This window comes from Bos taurus, chromosome 14, assembly GCF_002263795.3.
Source record: "Bos taurus isolate L1 Dominette 01449 registration number 42190680 breed Hereford chromosome 14, ARS-UCD2.0, whole genome shotgun sequence".
In the NCBI taxonomy this organism is placed as follows: Eukaryota; Metazoa; Chordata; class Mammalia; order Artiodactyla; family Bovidae; genus Bos; species Bos taurus.
Window position 1 is genome coordinate 40,322,747 of NC_037341.1, and position 15,058 is coordinate 40,337,804.

Genomic DNA, 15,058 nt, shown 5'->3' on the forward strand with positions numbered 1-15,058 from the left:
AAATGGTTGCTCAGAGAATACATAGAACTACCTTCCAGAATCTCTGAGGGATGAATTTATTAAAGATTCAAGGAGATTATTAATGAATTCTGGGAGGAATTAAATCTTGTTTACCCACGTTTATTTTCTGATAATGTATCTATTCTTTACTATGCAATTTTTAGAAACCTATGTATTGGTAGTTGTTATGTAAATCAGATACGTACCAGATTTTAACCCAATCTCAGCGTAAATGAACGAAATTCATAAATTCTATTTAGTCTCCAGGGGCATAGGGTAGGGTTTTGGAAAATGCATGGATGTTGGATTGAGACCCAAATGTAGTCTTGCTTCTGTCACTTCATGGAATTTTGAGCAAAAGCTATAGCTGTGGTCCTCATCTTGGCTGCATTTTAGAAGAAAATGTCAGGCAATACCAAACTCCATCTTGGACTAGTTGAAGCAGAATCTTTGGGAATACAGCCCGAGCATAATCTGAAAAAGGAATCTGAGGAACCAGACCTCAGAGTCTCCTGAGCTTTGTAATAACAATAGTCACTGGTATGACTTGAACCTTCTTCCCAGGGCCACTGACCATCAGCATCAATTGGGAGCTTGTTACAAATTAACACACATTTCAATTGGAGAAACAATGAAAGCCCATAGAGATTCTAATTCAGAAAATCTAGGATGAGCCTTGGAATCTGTGTTTTTTAAAACAGATGTTTCTGTGGTGCTTAACTTCCTGTTGTAATAGAGGCTCTTACCTGGAAGTTACCTGGAGGATTAAATAAAAACACTTAATGGCATCTGGTCCCATCACTTCATGGGAAATAGATGGGGAAACAGTGGAAACAGTGTCAGACTTTATTTTTCTGGGCTCCAAAATCACTGCAGATGGTGACTGCAGCCATGAAATTAAAAGATGTTTACTCCTTGGAAGGAAAGTTATGACCAACCTAGATAGCATGTTCAAAAGCAGAGACATTACTTTGCCAACAAAGGTCCGTCTAGTCAAGGCTATGGTTTTTCCTGTGGTCATGTATGGATATGAGAGTTGGACTGTGAAGAAGGCTGAGCGCCGAAGAATTGATGCTTTTGAACTGTGGTGTTGGAGGACTCTTGAAGAGTCCCTTGGACTGCAAGGAGATCCAACCAGTCCATTCTGAAGGAGATCAGCCCTGGGATTTCTTTGGAAGGAATGATGCTAAAGCTGAAACTCCAGTACTTTGGCCACCTCATGCCAAGAGTTGACTCATTGGAAAATACCCTGATGCTTGGAGGGATTGGGGGCAGGAGGAGAAGGGGACGACAGAGGATGAGATGGCTGGATGGCATCACTGACTCGATGGACGTGTGTCTGAGTGAACTCCAGGAGTTGGTGATGGACAGGGAGGCCTGGCGTGCTGCGATTCATGGGGTTGCAGAGTCGGACACAACTGAGCGACTGAACTGAACTGATCCGAACTGTTGCTCCTTTTTTCATGAAGTTAACTCATATTTCCTGATTACCTCATATGTCCCAAGTCCTATAACAGAGATTCATGAGCGAGTTGATGTGAGTAATACACAGGGTTAAAATCAGCTTGGAAATAAATACTGGAGAGGGTGTGGAGAAAAGGGAGCCCTCTTACATTTTTGGTGGAAATGTAAATTGATATAGCCACTATGGAGAACCATATGGAGATTCCTTGAAAAACAAGAAATAAAACTGCCATAAGATCCCACAATCCCATTACTGGGCATATACCCTGAGGAAAACATAATTTGCTCAAACTCATGTCCTTTGAGCCCATGATGATTATTCAGCCATTTCATTCTCTGTCATCCCCTTCTCCTCCTTCCCTCAGTCTTTCCCAGCATTGGGGTCTTTTCCAGTGAGTCAGCTCTTCCCATTAGGTGGGCAAGGAATTGGAACTTTAGCTTCAGCATCAGTTCTTCCAGAATGAATATTCAGGGTTGATTTCCTTTAGGATGGACTACTCATCCTTACATTTCAGTTTCACACTTCCTTAGAGAAGACTTCCTGACTTCTTTAACTAGATCGAATCCTTCTGTTATATGTCTTATATCATTTCCTTTTATTTGTAATTACTGAAGTTATTATTTTATATGTATTTGTGTGAATGTTTTATTAATGGCAGTTTTGTCAATCTCTCCAACTATACTGTAGAGGTACTAGAGAGTAAGGACTGTGTCTGTATTTTTATTTTTCTTATATCACTTAGGACAGTGACTGAAATATATTTAACATAGTACCTTAAATAATGGGGCTTCCCAGATGACTCAGTGGTTAAGAATTTGCCTGATAAAACAGGAGACAAAGGAGACTTGAGTTCAATCCCTAGGCTGAAAGATCCCTTAGAGGAGGGCATGGCAACCCACTCCAGTATTCTTGCTTGGAAAATCTCATGGACAGAGAAGGCTGGGGGGGTACAATTCCTGAGGTCGCAAAGTCAGACACGACTGAGAGACTCAGTAGGCATCAGGCAGGTAGAGCTAACTTGGCTAGGTAAAGTCTTCTGGGAACATGCCTCAGATCTCTCATGCTAAGCTTTTTTCTCCTTTGACAATTTGCCTGAAGTCTCCTTGCCTGTTTTTTCTTCTCGGTGCTTGGTCAACTCACCAGTTTACAACGAATTGGAGTACTATCGTTCTTACGAAATGTCTAAGATGGGCTTCTCAAATTTGAATGTGCATATAAATCACAAGATCTGGGCATCTGCTAAAATGCAGATTCTGGTGCAATAGGTTTGGAGTAGAGTCTGAGTCTCTGAATTTCTAACAAAGCCAACCATGTTGGTGGTCACTGAAGAGTTCCATCTTATCTGTGCTTTAGTAGCCCCTTTATCTACAGAATCTCTTATTTTTGTATAACTTCTACTTTTATAGTGCTATGTCACTTCAGTCATGTCCAAGTCTTTGTAACCTATGGACTGTAGCCTGCTAGGCTCCTCTGTCCATAGAATTTTCCACACAAGAATACTGGAGTGGTTGCATTTCCTTCTCCAGGGGATCTTCCTGACCCAAGGATTGAACCCATGTCTCTTATATCTCTTGCATTGGCAGACCAGTTTTTTTTTACCAGTAGGGACATGTGGGAAACCCCTTACTTTTGTAGAATGCCATTATTTGGTATTAACAGAAATTAATTCATTAAATCATGTGCTCCTTTACATTGTAGTAATTGCACCTGACATATTATTATATTTCTCACAGTACTTAACATACTGCTGGTGTATATTATGAACCCTGTATATATCTGTAGGTTGATTTGTCAGATGGCTCTAACACATTTTTCAAGCTTAGCATCTGGGTTTTCAGAGTTTTGCAGTATCCTGACCCTGAATGAGAACTACTAGTGAGAGAGTCAATTTCTAGGCAGGTTGATAAGAAGTCTGGGGTCACCGAGGAGGAGAAAGGGGTCTGGAGTCCTCAAGGAGGAGGAAAGGACAAACTCCCCCTCACCTATATTCCTTAGTCTTAGTCACATAAAACATTTTTTTTTTCTTTAAGCCAGAAACTGATCATTACACAACAAACAACTCTGCAAGGACATCTAACCGGTCCATTCTAAAGGAGATCAGCCCTGGGATTTCTTTGGAAGGAATGATGCTAAAGCTGAAACTCCAGTACTTTGGCCACCTCATGCGAAGAATTGACTCATTGGAAAAGACCCTGATGCTGGGAGGGATTGGGGGCAGGAGGAGAAGGGGACGACAGAGGATGAGATGGCTGGATGGCATCACCTACTCAGTGGACGTGAGTCTGAGTGAACTCCGGGAGTTGGTGATGGACAGGGAGGCCTGGCGTGCTGCGATTCATGGGGTCGCAAAGAGTCAAACACGACTGAGTGACTGAACTGAACTGACTGAAGGACTATATATCAACAATGCATCCTGCTTGAGGACAGTTTCTCCTTCCTGAAAACCTTCTGGCTAATCCTCTTATCTTAAAATGTAAATTATGGGAGTGGGTCTAGAAAAATCTTTACAACCTTGAGACATTCTTTTGATTTATTGTAATAACTAATTTAAAAAAGTATATAACTCCCTTGCTTAGACTAGCGAGGGGGGCACTCTTCATCCCCTTCTGATGTCTATGTCAGAAGCGTTCTCTGTCCTTTTTCACTTTAATAAACCTCTGCTACACAAAAGCTCTTGAATGATCAGAGCTTTGGGTCCCTGGTCCCAAAGCTCCATCTTCGGAGATCACGAATCTGACACGTGGTGTTTTCTGAATGTCAGTAATGCTGTCCTGGCTCTGCTCCTCCCTGGCACAAAATAGCAAGAAGTTCTACATCGCCATGGAAGAATTTTGCAATACTTCTGTGGATGTCTTGTCACATTAGGTCAGTGAAAGATGCCATCTCTACTAATGCTCAAGGGCACAGAAAATTGAAAAAAAAAATAACTTGTACCTAAAACTCAGATATTCTTAACTTCCCCTATTATAAACCCAGCTTCTCCATTTCTTCTAGTTTTCAAAGAACAGTGAGATAATGCATCTGGTGATACCTGTCAGTAGCACTTCCCTGTTCATTTTAAGACACAAGCACATTATTTCTGAAGAGCATCAGTGGAGGAACAGTTTCAAGTCTATTTCGTGGTAGTGCTTGACACTAACATTTGATTGATAGCTATAAGCAAGTGGCTATTCTAATTTTCTTACTCTGATGAATTCCATCTCCCCATTTAAATCCCTATTTACCATCCATATACTCTTATTATTTTATTGCCGTACTCTGGATAAAAATGCAGACTAGGAACTATAGCTCTTTCCTTGACTGATTTTAAATAAATTAATCAAAATGGGTAATTGCAAAATCTATAAATTGTATGTGCTGGGGATAAGCATGTTGAAACTTCTCATTAGATGACTGCAAGTTGTGAGTCTGTTGCTGAAGCTGTGTTCATTAGTGATGCAGAGCATCGTATCTGACTGGTCGGGACCACTGTCCAAGTGGATGCTTTGCTTTTGTGATCATTATAATTTTGTATGTATTGGTAAAAAGCTATTGGTATGCAAACTATGAAAGAAATCTAAAGATATTTTTCAGTGTGCTTCAAGTTCTTTGTGAAGCCAGGAGAGTTAATACTAAATATTTGATGAGGTACAATTATTTGAAAGGACTCTAATAAGCCTTTTTAGTCAAAGACTACAGAATTGTGATGAGTATTTCTTGTTACTGGTTGACAGCATATGTATACTCATAAATTGGTTATTTTGTTGGAAACTTGAGTAGCAAGCCTAGCTGTGCATACTGAGTTATTATACAAATCAAATATGCTTAAAGAGACTAGGTTAGCAGAGTCTCAATTTTAAAAGGGCATGGTTGACTTTTTCTCTTGGTCTTAATTTCTGTATCTCTTTATAATTGATTAATGTTCATTGGTAGAGTAAGTATGAATAATTTATGATTCACATAGCTGCTGGCTTATTAATTGTTTAATTTCAGAGAAAGTAACTATATATTAAGGAAATTCAAGTTGTCACTCTGAGCACCCAAATGAATTTATACACTTTGTTACTGCATAGTCAAGAAATAGTGTTTCAGACATACACTCTGTATTTCTTATGGTGCTTAAAAATAAGAATATTAATGAAATGGTAAAGACATTTTAAAAAGTAGAACAGAGCAAATGACTTGGCATGGCTGAGAACTGTGTGCTCTGGGGTTTCCCCCAACCCCCCTTTAAACATTTCACTCTGCTTCAGTGATTCTATGTAGTGTGCCAACCATAAAATGAAGTTAATTGCTGAATGATGCTTATTCTTTAGGAGAAAACATAATTAAATATAGAAAAGAAAGTTGTAATTAACTTTTGATATGTTAGAATTTCTTTGGAATTTGGGCAAATTGATTTTAATCTTTAGAAATTAAGATAAAAGGCATATAATATGTGATAAATTTGCTCCCTTTAGCCGCATGCCTAGGAAGACATTGCTGTCTTGGAAAAATGCATATTATTTGCATCATGACTCTTGATAAGTAAATTAGCCTCTACATTTATTGCTGAAAACCAAAGGCTGATCTAAATTATATTTAAAATAAATGTTGACCATCTTTGTTTGTTTGGTAGAATATTTTCAAATAAATCTAAAAGGTGAAATCATTATTAAAATGGCTTTCAATGAAGTTGAAGAATACACACTTGAAACTTTCACCTTCCTAGAACACAACTCTTAGGGTTATATTTTGAAAGACAGGATTTTGAGAACTGGTCCATAGATTGATTATGTCCATCTTTAAAATATTTTGGCTGTGTGACAAAAGTCAGTTTCACATTAGGGACTAGGGGCAATACTTTTGCTGAAGATGAAATGTGTTTGGTATGGGAGGAGAAGAAATAAAATGCTTTTAATGATTTATCCTTTTCCTAGTCTCTTTCATTCATTTTGGCCAAATTATTTCACAGCATTTGATAAGCTGCTATAGAAACCACATTGCTGAGCTGTGGAAGGGAGCCTGAGTTTAATTTTGGTACTTTGGTAAATATACTTTTTTTTCCTTCAGATTTTTCATGTTGTTTCATGCTATTCCTTTAGAGAATTGGGGAGAAAGAAGACCAGAAATGCTACATAATCTTATAAAATTAAAGGAGAAAGAACAAACTAATATGTATATATTGAGAAAAGAGGGATGAATAGCATATTAGTTATCTTCATTATGCATAAACAGGTCTCACATTTCCTGGTAGAGGGTGAGCTCCTTAAGGGCATGATGGCCCATGTTTAATTTAGCTTTGTATAATATAGTTTTTGCATGAATAAAATATGGTTGTGGGCTGACATTCACTTAGACATCCACAGTGTTATATCTAAATCGTTTCTCTTTCACCTAATGTTAGAGCCCTACCTCTTGCTTTGCTCTCTTATATTATGGAATAACTTCAACTTCATGCATACCAACTGTCTTCCTATACACATTAAGTTAAAAATTAAGGCATTCCTCTTATTCTTTTGCTCAAAGCTAAACTTTGCATTGGGGCAATTGATTTTTTTCTTTGGAGTATTGCTCTATTGTTAATTTTCTCTCTCTCTTGAAGGATTTTTCTCTCTTATGTGGCTACTTCTCAGCATAATAACAAGCTCACAGTTAAGCCACAATGAAACAATCAAGTGAAGAAATTAATAAAGCAACCTACTCTGAACAGGCATCCAAATTCATCTCTCTTCTCACTGGATCATCTGTGATATTAACCAATACAATATTGTAAAGTAATTAGCCTCCAATTAAAATAAATACATTTATATTAAAAAAAAAAAAAAGAAAGTCATTACTCCATCACTGGAGAAAGCAATGGCACCCCACTCCAGTACTTTTGCCTGGAAAATCCCATGGATGGAGGAGCCTGGTAGGCTGCAGTCTATGGGGTCGCTAAGAGTCAGACACGACAGAGCGACTTCCCTTTCACTTTTCACTTTCATGCACTGGAGAAGGAAATGGCAGCCCACTCCAGTGTTCTTGCCTGGAGAATCCCAGGGACGGGGGAGCCTGGTGGGCTGCCGTCAATGGGGTCGCACAGAGTCGGACACGACTGAAGCGACTTAGCAGCAGCAGCACTCCATCACCAGTCACCATTTCTTCTCTTCACATTTGCTTCTCTGTCGTTTGCAAACTGATTTTACTTTCAGTGATATTTTGACAAAGATCACCCTTGATTTCTAGATTCTCAGATCCAGTTGTGACTCCTTTAGCCTTTTCTTTCTGTATCTCTGACTGATCTCAGCATTTGAGTCTCTCTTTTTAAATTATAAATGAAGCTCAAACAAGTTTTCTTTTTCCCTTTCTTAAAGTCAAGTGTATACTTTGGCTGCTGTAGAACTCTTTTTTTTATTATTGATTGTACATATGCTTTCATTTTCTCATTGATTTGCGGTATATTTAGATCTATTTCAAATTCTAATTTATTTTTATTGGTATGGATTGCAAATTCCTTGGTCCAGGTAGATACTGTCGATTAAAAAAAGATGTACAACTTGAGAGCTGTGAATAAAGTTTGATTTGGGGCAAAATGAGGACTGCAGCCCAGGAGGAAGCACCTCAGATAGCTCTGAGAGACTGCTCCAAAGTGGCAGTGGGGGAAAGTCAATATAGAAGGTTTTGGTGAAGGCAGAGTTCAATACCATTAAACATTCATTTTACAAAAAGTTTGTTGCTAGTCACCAGGACCTGATGTAACCATGAAGGGATTTAGTGCTTTTCTAGATATGAGGAGATGCAAGGCTTGGGATCATAAAATCTGTTCCTAAAGCATCTATCTAAAGACCTGTCCCACCAGATTGCCTGGAGCACCGAGTACCTTACTCCACGACAGTGCAAGGTTTAGTCTCCACAGAGGCTGATGGCGAATGTCCTTGTTGTTCAGTTGTCGGCAACCATCTTAGCAATTGCCAATTTGTAGTTGACAATACGGAGTTTTCCTCAGAGAACTGGCCATTGGGTTTGTTTAGTTTCTCTATTTTTTTAAATATTTATTTAATGTTTGTTTATATTTTATAGTTTTATTTCCTTAATTTTCTTTGATTTATCTTTTTTAAAAAGCTTTCAAGCTGTGAACACAAGTCATTAATGTTCAGCCTTTTTTCCTTTATGTATTTCTTTTCCAATATTATTATTTAAGGTTGTACATTTCCATCTAAATAATAATTGAGCTTCCTCTATTCGCTATGATGATTAACTTCATTGTTCTCTTTCTTAAAATTTCTTTTGCTGTCTTGTTCATTCCAGATAATTTTTTTCAGATTGATTTTCCAATTAACTAACATTTACTTTAGTTCCTTCAAATAGGCTGTTTAATCCATTAACCAAAATTTTTTATTAACATAACTTCATATTTTAATTTTTGATAAACAGAACAGTTCCTTTCATATATGTTTGTTCTTTTATATATAAGCTTGAGATATTTATGCTTTAACCACTTTAAATATTTTTTACTTTATCCAATATACATCATACTGTTCTATTTTCTATAATTCCTAGAGTCTAATTCTACTGTCCATTGCATCTGATAACTTATTTATTGCTGAGAGTTTCCTATTGCTTTTCTATTTTACCTTGCTTATCTTCAGTTGGGTTTTGTGTACGTGTGTGGTCATCTAGAGGGTGTATTTCTATGGCATAAGCTTGTTTTGTTTTTCTCATATATCCCAGGCTGAGTAACCTGTATGGGGATTCCCATTCTACACCATTTATATAAATTTAAATCCCAAGATCATTTAAGGTATATGCCTCTGGTTAGAATTATTAAGATCTAGTTTCTTCATTATATTGCTGTGCTATTGGCCAATTCTTTTCTAGATTACTGCTTCACCAAAGATGAGTTATACTCAAGAGTCTAAACTTAATATATTCCAATTCCCTATCTGCCAAGATCTTGTTTCTTTTTTTTTTCCTTTTACCATGTGGCCACTATATTTAGTTGCCAACATTATATGAACAAGGCCACTGTCCCTGTAACCTGTGGACAGAGTAAGATGTCATATACTAAATGAGCTTTTAAAAACTTTTTTAGCCAGATATGTTGACATGTTTATTGTTGATATTTTGAATGTCTTTTTATTATAATTAAAAAAAATTGAAATATAATTGACATACAAAAATATATTAGTTTCAGCACAATGATTCAATGTTTGTATATATTGTGAAAGTATCACCACAACAAGTAATTAACAGCCATTATCATATGTAGTTACATACTTCTTTTTCTAGTAATGAGACTTTTTAAGATCTACTCTCTTAGCAACTTTTAACTATGCAATACAGTATTGTTGACTGTGACCCTCTGGACTGTAGCCTACCAGGCTCCTCTGTCCATGGGATTCTCCAGGCAAGAATAGGTTGCCATTTCCTCCTCTAGGGGATCTTCCCAACCCATGGATCAAACTGACATCTTTTGTACCTCCTATGTTGGCAGGGAGATTCTTCACCACTGAGCCACCTGGGAAGGCCCAGGACTTACTTATTTTTATAACAGGAAGTTTGTATCTTCACCAATTTAGGTCACCTTCCACCCACTGCCTCTAGCAATCATCAATCTCTTCTGTTCTGTGTTGAGCTTCTTTCCCTTATATTTCATGTATAAGTGAAATCATATAGTATTTGTCTTTCTCTGCCTCTCTGCCTGACTTATTTCACTTAGCATAAAGCCCTCAAGCTTCATCCATGTTGTCACAAATGACAGTAAATGACCTGGTTTTTATGTCACAATTTTACCTGGAGGTCTCACTCTTTACTTACATAGTATTATGAAAACAACAACTATTGTTAGCTCATCTGGTCCCCCAAATGAGCATCAGGTATGATAATTTGCTACATGTCTAGTTTAGTAGGTACAAGCACAAATTTGAAAGCCATAGACAAACTGTTGAAGGGGCATTGACTTTATAAGAGATCCTTAAGCTTTCTTACTTGACAAAGTTCCTTTATACGTTATCTTTCAGCCATATGTATCTCTCGTACAGGTGACATTGCATTTATAATTGGGTACTATACTAGTCTGATAATTGTCCTGAGGCAGGAGATGGATGGGCTCCAGGCTAAGAAGCCAGAGTTTGTTCCCTGTGTACAGAAACTTGATAATAGCAGAAACTCCATAAATGCAGGGGTTAGGCTCTGTGCAGATAAAAGACTACATAGTCCTCATTCTTGAAGTCAAGGTGACTTCCTGATGGACTACACATGCACAGAAATGCTCCTTGGAGGTCAAAAAGGCGCAGGGTGCTGCCTCATAGTAAATGATGTCAACTACCCATAAGCCTCTTCACTGAAATCCATCTTGGCTAAGAGATGGGTATGCACAGATGTGCAGTTCCTGATATACCAAATATGGACTCAGAACCAGGCAAATGAAAATGATCGGCCAAGGGAAACCCAGAAGTAATGCCCCATAAAAGTAATTCAAATTGCCATTAAGGCTCAACTCATCAACTCTCTCTGAGTCCACCCATGTGTCTATCCACATGTACTGGACTCTTTTCCCTCCTAATAAACACTTTACTTGTTTCACTACTTTCTAGCTTTGTGGAAATTCTTTTCTGTAAAGCCAAAGAGCCAGGGCCTTGTCACTGACCACTGGTCTAGCTGCTAGAGTTTGGTGACCTCTTATCCCTGTGACCTGGCCTCCATTTCTGGCCAGAAGCTGGAGCCCTGCTTCAAGCCACTGCAGGCTGAGGCCACCTGATATCAGTCCCAAAGATACTTAGTCCCTGAAACTTGTGACTGTTATCTTATTTGGAAGATTTGAGATTGTTCTGGATTACTGACTGGATCCTGAATGCAATCACAAAAGCCCTTATAAGATACAGTCACAGGGAGCCTTGACACTCCCTGTGTAGAGGGGAAGGTGATGTGAAGATGGAGCAGAAGGAGATCTGAAGATTCTACCTTGAAGATTGGTGCGGTACAGCTATGAGCCAAAAAATGCTGGAAGCCATTAGAAGCCAGAAGAGGCAAGGGGCATACTCTCCTTGAATATGGCCTTGATGTCATCTTGATTTCAGACCAGTGGTAATGATTTTGGATTTCTATCCTCCGGAACTAGGAGAGAATTTTTAATTTTTTTTTCTTCTAAGACACCAAGTTTGTGGTAATTTGTTCCAGAGGCCACATGAAACTAATGCAAAGAGTTAACATGACTGCATTTCTTAAATTCAGATAATGAAGGAGAGATTGAACCCTTATCTTATGCCTGATGTCTTTGGAGGTGGCCATGTAATACAAAGCAGGAGCAGGAAATGGTAGTCAGTTTAGTGTATTCTCCTCATCTAGGATATTTGAGTTTGAATTTCACCTCTTACTAATTTTGTCACTCCTTTTATCTAACTGTCATTTGATGCAACTGAAGAGATTGTTCCATAAACTCTGTTTATTTCCAAATGTTTTCAATTGTTATTACTGTAATCATGGATTTGGTGGGGATACAGAATAAATCTGGCCTTTCATCTTTCTTTTTTTACCGCTTTAGGAGTGGATTAATGACTTGACCCAGGCTGGGGGCTCGCTAGAACCCCCGTGTTATCTGGAGAGAAGCAATGTCAGTAGGACAGATTTGTGTTATCAGCTCTGGGAAGTTTGCCACAGCATTCTCCATCTCTCTGGCAGTGTTGGGCTGCTGCTGCTAAGTCACTTCAGTCGTGTCCGATTCTGTGTGACCCCATAGACATTAGCCCACCAGGCTCTCCTGCCCCTGGGATTCTCCAGGCAAGAACACTGGAGTGGGTTGCCATTTCCTTCTCCAATGCATGAAAGTGAAAAAGTGAAAGTGAAGTCGCTCATTCGTGTCCGACTCTTAGCGACCCCATGGACTGCAGCCTACCAGGCTCCTCCATCCATGGGATTTTCCAGGCAAGAGTACTGGAGTGGGATGCCATTGCCTTCTCTACCACCTTCCTATTCCTTTTGGGTCAGAATTTCTCAGTTACTTCTGCTGCCCATTGCACATAATATGTGTGCTTGAAGGCCAAGTTGAAATTATGTACTTTTCCCTTCAGCTAAATTTAGAGAAAGATATGTAAATTAGTTTGAATAACATTTAAAGACATTTACTTCCACATTTAAGTATTTTTCAAAGGTGATTTCTGCCCTCATATTTTCCCTTCCACAAATAATACAAGTTAATTTTGTAACAAGATGGAAAGGTCAATATATTGTTTCTTTTTTGCAGAGGTTTGCTATGCCTTTTGAAGTGTTAAAAAAAAAATACAGCAATGTTTATTTTATTGTACCACATTATGTAGATATTTTGTTTAAGAAAAGATAAGCTAGCAGTGCAAAAACTGTTTTACTGTATCACAGTCTTTTCTTTTTTGTCTTCTTTGTTATGAAGTTTATGAGGAAAATGAGTATCTAATGAAACCCACGTAGCATAGTGGTAAAGAATCCACTTGCCAATATAGGAGACATGAGAGATGTGGGTTTGATCCCTGGGTTGGGAAGATCCCTGGAGTAGGAAATGGTAACCTGCTCCAGTATTCTTGCCTGGAAAATTTCATGGACAGAGGAGCCTGGTGGGCTACAGTCCATGGGAATGCAATGAGTCAAACACAACTGAGCAACCAAACATGCACACAAAGTGAGTTTTATTTCACAAAAACTCAAGTTGGTTGGAGAGGTGGACAGCCCAGCAAAGTCATCCTAGAACTCAAATGTTTTGAAATATAGCCTTAGAGCATCTTCAGATTGTCATGGGAAAATGGGGAGGGCATCTTAATTCACTGAGAAGTAATTCTAAGGATTAAGAAATACATTTTGAAGGTCTCTGATTTAGTAGACAGTACACCTACACTTGGGAAGATGAATATGCTATAGTGCAGGCATACTCTGTTTTAAAATAACAAATAGGCAGGGATTTCTAAAATTATTATTATTATTTTTTAATTTAATTTTATTTTTAAACTTTACATAATTGTATTAGTTTTGCAAATATCAAAATGAATCCATCACAGGTATATTCTAAAATTATTGAAGTAACTTTTCCAAATCAAATAATATTTTACTACTATGTTTCATTTTAAATAAGTTTTTGATAGTCTTTTTTAAAATTAAAAAATTAGATTATTTCAAGATAAGTTTCTATGGATTTTCAAGTAATTGAGTTGTATAAATCGGTGAACTTCTATTAACTAATGCACCGTTTCCTAAGTTCCAGACCGATTTTTTCCCTCATTGAGTTGCTACATTTAGATCATCTTCTGTATTATTAAACCCTTATTTGGAAGTACTGTTATCTTATGGTATGATTATACTTCATCAAACTTATTTTTTTCAAAAAAAACCTCCTAAAATTTGCTATTAATTGTAACTTGCTATAAGGAGCAATTTTAATGTGAAAGCAAATAAGTGTCTGTAAAGCCCAGCTTTATCATTTAATGAGAATTTTCTAAGGACTTTGAAAATTGCAGCAAATGATAAAATGAATCAATGTTTTTAAAGATGATTATAGAATTTTTAGCATCACAGTATAATATCTGTATATGAGAAATTGACAGGCTTCCCCGACATCACTTTTTGCTGCCATGCGCATCTTGTCTCTTTCCTCTCATCAATATTCTCCTAACGTGAGGAGCAAGGAGATGAGTGACCCAGAGGGAAAGAGGCGACCTGGTGAGCTCTTCAGTCCTTGGAGCACCTGTTATCCAAGGATTTCAAAGCACTTAATCCTATTTGATGGTCCTGTGAGTTAAGAAGTGTTTTACTACTTGGCTGCGAGCTTGTCATAGGTCTCCAGTACATTATTGGAAAATACAACCCCAGGGCTATTTTCCTGACTTCTGGGTCAATGTTCAGGTCAAGAGATGACACTTGAGCCTTGGCTGACAAGAGGATTGGATGCTGATGGTTAACACTACTAGTAATTGATCTTGCTTCTTGTTTACCCATAAGTACAAAATCTGCAAAATTAAATATATCCCCACACTGCATGATCCCTGTGGATGGATAATTATGAGCTTCTCCCAAGGAAATATGAAAAAATATAATGACTTTGCTACGAACAGTTGAAGTCAAAGTAAAGAATAGAATAACTACAAAAGCCTTGTGATAAAATATAATTTGGAGGAACTACATTAAGCATAAACCACTTATGAGCTATTTATAGACTTTGACTTTGTAAAGGAACTTTGCATTTGATGATGTTTATTAGTGAATGGGAATTTATTTCCCTATATTCAATGAGCATTTCTTGGCAGGCAAACTGTGCACAAGCCACAATGAGCTTCAATGGAGTGCTTTCACATTCCCTTCCCACTGAGTTGAAAGCCTTCTTATATTCTCTCAAGTGTGTTTCTTTTCCCATGGAGGATGGCTTTGTTGAAAATTACTTCCTCTTCTCTTGATTATTGAATCAGATATTATATTCATGTCTTCAATGCTTTATAGAATGTTGGTAAAAAATGAAATATAATGAGTGGGATTCTTTATTTTATTTTGAAAGCTACATAGATTCAGCTCTAAAGAATTTAGTGGGATGAAGCCAGGATTGGAAGAGGGATGTTATTTAACTGAATTTCCCCTTTCTCTGTAGTGCTCCCTCCATGTCCCTCCTCTACCATTATGATACTCTTCCTTTACAGAATT